The following is a 5,159-nucleotide window of genomic DNA, read 5'->3' as shown; positions in this document are numbered from 1 at the left end:
AGAATGAGTACAATGAATTGTTGTGTGACAACAATCATAAGACTACGTCAAGCTTATTCAGATTGGAAGTTTTAAGAAAATTTTGCTATTTTAAGGTAGGTAGCAGGTTGAATTTCAATTCCAATTTTGTTAGTAAGGGAAGATTGGGTAAGAGCGCCCAACGGGGTAAGACGGACCATTTCCAGTTTGGCATGAGAATGCCTTTTTTTTTTAAGTTCACCAAGTATGTTACTCAAACATGCCATTTTATGCCATTCCGAAGCATTTTGGGTGATATTTACATCATTTTTTTTATATCAAATGTCATAAACAATGCTTTTGCTCATCGATATTGAACTTTATCTAAATTAAATAAATGTTCATTTACGGGTTTCGCAAGGGAAGTTTTTGTAAAAATTGAATAAATTGCCCGTCAATGCATTAACAGAAATGTGAAATATGCTTCAGTGAAGTGGAGCTTTAATTGTAAATATTTAGCTTTGAATTGTGAAAGTTGCGCGAGCGGGGTAAAACCGACCACTGTTGATGGGGTAAGTTTTAAACAATATTTGAAGCTTTATCCACGTTGTACATCGTTATTCAAGTGCAATAATGTCAATTTGGTTAAAATTGCAAACCAAATCTAGATATTTATCCATAATATGGGTATCGCAAGGTATACATTTAAGATTTAACAATCCATTTACCGAAAAAAAAACGATTCAACATCCAGGTCACACAAAGTGTTCATAAAACATAATACTTCTTAGAATTACAAATCAAAACAGTTGCGTAATGAGAAAGCGTTGCATAATAAATCATTACAGCACTGATTTCAGTTGCGTAATAGTAGTTTTTGCAATTTCTCATCGTAATAGGCTATTTTTCATCACGCCAATCTGTCATGAAACGGCCTACTTTCCTGCACTGAAGTATTCAGTGCGGGAATAGTCATTACGCAACTGAAACCAGTGCTGTAATGATTCATTACGCTACGCTTTCTCATTACGCAACTGTTTTGAGTTGCGAAATGAATAATTACACAACAATTTTCAGACATTGTAAAAAGATAATGAATGCATTCCGATATAATTTCTGATACCCTCAAACTACTATTACGGAACAATTTGCAGAATGATGATTTTTACAGCACGAGTCGTAAATTTATGCTATGAGGCTTGCCGAGTAGGATAATTACGTTGAGTGCTGTACAAATCAAGTTCTGCAACGAGTTAAGTACAACAGTTTTTGCAATTTCGTGGAAGACCACATGAGGGTATCAGAAATCATATCGGAATGCATTCACAATTATTTTACAATTTATGAAAAATGGTTGCGTAACGATTCATTACGCAACTTAAAACAGTTGCGTAATGAGAAAGCGTTTCGTAATGAACCATTACAGCAATGCACAGTGGGACGGATTGGGGTTTTAGGAGGAAAGATGGAACTCACGCCTTCAATTGTGATTTTACGTAAAAATGATGTTCTACAAAGTTGTTTCTATTTTAAAAACAATTTTTTTGGTCGGAGCGAAAATTAGGGTGGCCCTTTGTAAAAAAAAAGATAATCATAAAAACTTTTTTATTTTAAGGAATATTGGTACAGTTTGTTCTACAAAGTTGAAGATGAGAAAATTTTAAGCTGATTTGACCAAAAAAGTTTTTTCTAGCTCAAAAATTGACCGTTTTAGAGCATTTTTTGCTATTGATGTAGGGTGGCCCTTTAAAAATAGGTTTTTGTGTTTTATTTTATTATTTCAACTTTTGTCAGATAGTTGCCTTCCCATCACTTTTAGAGCTAATTGAAACGCAATCATACAAGATATAGCTAATTGGAACGAATAGATACAAGAATCTTTTCGTCATGAAAATTTAATTTACTTTCATAGACATAATGTATCATCGATACTAATACATACTATATACGAAAGCAAAATGACAAATATGACAAAGATGAGAGCTTTCTTCTTTAATAGCTGTGGAAGTGCTCTTAAAAACAGTAACCTGAGAATCATAATCTGTTCTAGTTGGAACGTAATGCAAACAAGAAGAATATTTAAACATTTTGCCGATGAAGAGTTATAGACTTTTTTATAACAAAAAATAACATTTTATGGGTTTATAGAGCAGGGGAAATAGAAAAAAAATCGTTGATATAATTAAAGCGTTTTTCAGCTTAAAATATGAATAAAAATTATTCTTCGGCTGACTGGATCATAAGTACATAACTGTTAAAAACAGTTTTTGAGCATCTTCCAAAACAGCTCTACGTATCAAATAATGCATATGAATATATTCATTAATCTGGACTGTAAAGCATCGTAATCATAAATCATACTCTAATAATGAACCGTTTCAGGTACGCTTTATCTCCTACGATGCACAAATTACTTGTAAACGGATTTCCGGTAACTAAAAATTCGTTACTTCCAATCAGAATGTTTCCCGATGAGGCTGGTGAATCCCATAACAAAAGTGTTCGAAAGTTTAGGAGGATGACAAATTCAACCGTGAGCTGCATTTAAAAGATGTTTAGAAGACTATTTTCCTTATTTTTATTGCTGACCTCCTTTGAATATATTCACAAGTACTTTTATATAAATAAGAAATAAAATACTTTGTTATTCATATTTAAAGCCGAAAGGAATTTATTATCATGCAAAAAAAAACTTTTTGTTTGCCTCAAATACATCTACAAGTGAAAAAAAATTGTTTTTCATGAAAATTGTTCATAACTCTTCATCGAAAAAATTGTGCAGGCCCCAAAATATGCGTTTCAATCAGCTCTACAGGTGATGGGAAGGCAACTTTGCTGAAATACTCTAAATAAAAAAAATAAAACACAAAAACCTGTTTTTGAAGGGCCACCCTACATCAATAGCGAAAAATGCTTTAAAATGGTCAATTTTTGAGCTAGAAAAAAACTTTTTTGGTCAAATTAGCTTAAAATTTTCTGATCTTCAACTTTGTAGAACAAACTGTACCAATATTCCTTAAAATAAAAAAGTTTTTATGATTATCTTTTTTCACAAAGGGCCACCCTAATTTTCGCTCCGACCAAAAAAATTGTTTTTATAATAGGAACAACTTTGTACAACATCATTTTTACGTAAAATTACAATTGAAGGCGTGAGTTCCATCTTTCCTCCTAAAACCCCAATCCGTCCCACTGTGCAATGGGTTCAGTTGCGTAATGACTATTCTCGCACTGCATACTTCAGTGCAGGAAAGTAGGCCGTTTCATGACAGATTAGCGTGATAAAAAACAGCCTATTATGATGAGTAATTGCAAAAAAATAGTTTTTGATAGAAAACCAATTCTATAATCAGATATGAATTAAATGCGCATTCCCGTTTTTTTTAATGCAATTCAACAATCAAATACATTACAATACCTCTTCGAACATTTTGACAAAATTCCTTGTCTTAAAATCCATCACTCTTCTGCAGAAAGATTAGAATAAAATTGAAATAAATTGCGAATTGATGAACCTTCCTTGAATAGTCCTTCTGATCACTCCCGCTCTGCAACCTTTTCAAACCACCTCAAGTTGCCCCATCGTTCTCGTGAAACACCGCTCCATTTCTGTGTATTCGAGTCTAACGCTGTTTTTTGTCGCCACGCAGCCACCCGAAAATCCATTAATCACGCGTTTATCTAAATTCGATGGTAGAAAAAAAAAACAACCTCCATTTGTTTCGCGCTCAATTTTTCGCTTGCCGCACTCGCTTTTTTTCGTGTGCTCGCAGCTTCACACTACCGTGAAATAGTCGTCATTGCTTCCCACTCTCCTCGCTCCATCACGTCTGTCACTACTGTCGTTTCGTCGCACTCCGATTCGATATTCTTGCAGCAATCATCCTCTCCTGGTCGGATTCGGGTTCTGTCCGGGAATGGTCGTCGTCGCGTTCTCGTCGCTTCTCACACCCAGAGAATGGTGGTGACCTGGCTGGACGAACGAACGGTGGGAAATTGCGATAATCAAGTGTGACCGTATGCTTACAGTCACACATTTATGATATTTCACATTCGAGTGCATTTAGTTTTGCGTTGTGCTCCATTCGGATACGATTTGATGCTCTGACTCGCAACTCATTCGTGAATAGAATTTTGTTTACCGTTCCATTTACTCCTCCCGATCCAACCCGTCTGAGACTGCTCACTGCACACCATAGAGGTGTGGTTGTCGTCTGTTCGAGTCTTGTTTTTATCACTGAACACTTTTTTTTCCTTCGATTTTTATTCGTTATTTGCTCACCACTCGTGTGTGATTTTTGTCAATTTTTTTTTTACCTCAAAGTGTTATTTTTCGCGCCACAGAACGTGTGTCGCATTTGTTTTCGTAAAGCAAAATACCTGGTGAAGAGGTATCCGAGGTGGTACCGTAATTTTGTGTAAAATTGACCAATTTTCACAGTTTTTCATGTTCGGGTTTTAAAAGATTATCATTCCTAACATCCTAAATGTAGAAAAAAAGAACAACGGCGTAACCAGGATGCCTTTTCCTCGACGGGCGTAGCCAGGATTTCCATCAGAGGAGGGCAAACTGCTTTAAAAGTTCGTTCACGAATTAACACAATCTCTGCACCCTCATCGCTTTGGAGTTCCCTTAGAGATTCTTCCAGGATTTGTTTTTTATACCCTCTGGATAATTTGCTTTGCCTCAACTCTTGAATTCCTTTAGGAATTGAACTCGGAATTTCTCTCAGGATTTGATTGATTCAAGAATACTGTCAATGTATTTTCTGGTATCACTTTTTTTTAGATATAGTCACAGACAAACAGACGTAACACTCTAATTATTTTCTTAGCACAGCAGAATAGCGCCCAATTCTAATGTTTGGTAGTTGGCCGACGGGCCACTCGTTGCGCTCACATCGCTTTTGTTCTTGTTTGACGTTTGTTCACTACCGCCACCTAGTTCGCGGTTGGCCAAATGAAGTATTTTTAGCATTGGACGTCAATGTTTACGTGACTATGTTTTAAATTGATAGTTGTTCTAGCTGTTACGTCTGTTTGTATGTGATATAATCATCAAGATATTTCTTTAAACTTTACTCCTGGTAATTTTCTATGACTCAGCCATAAACTTCTCATATAGCGTTCTTCCTACACTCTTAAAAATAATGAAAATTACTGTGGATGTAATTCTGGTTATAACTGAATGACACATGATG

The 5,159-nt window shown here is 35.4% G+C and overlaps 1 long non-coding RNA gene across 1 annotated transcript; it reads right to left on the bottom strand.

The window, feature by feature from the left end:
- Nucleotides 1-3,281: 3,281 nt before the first annotated feature.
- LOC110678727 lies at nt 3,282-4,352 on the bottom strand. The gene is made up of 2 exons (XR_002501887.1): nt 4,101-4,352; nt 3,282-3,931 (listed from the first exon to the last, which is right to left on the bottom strand). It is a non-coding gene; the product is annotated as an uncharacterized LOC110678727 (long non-coding RNA).
- Nucleotides 4,353-5,159: the final 807 nt, after the last annotated feature.

The sequence above is a fragment of the Aedes aegypti genome, chromosome 3, assembly GCF_002204515.2.
Source record: "Aedes aegypti strain LVP_AGWG chromosome 3, AaegL5.0 Primary Assembly, whole genome shotgun sequence".
NCBI classification, from domain to species: Eukaryota; Metazoa; Arthropoda; class Insecta; order Diptera; family Culicidae; genus Aedes; species Aedes aegypti.
This window is presented reverse-complemented; position numbering and strand designations above follow the sequence as displayed.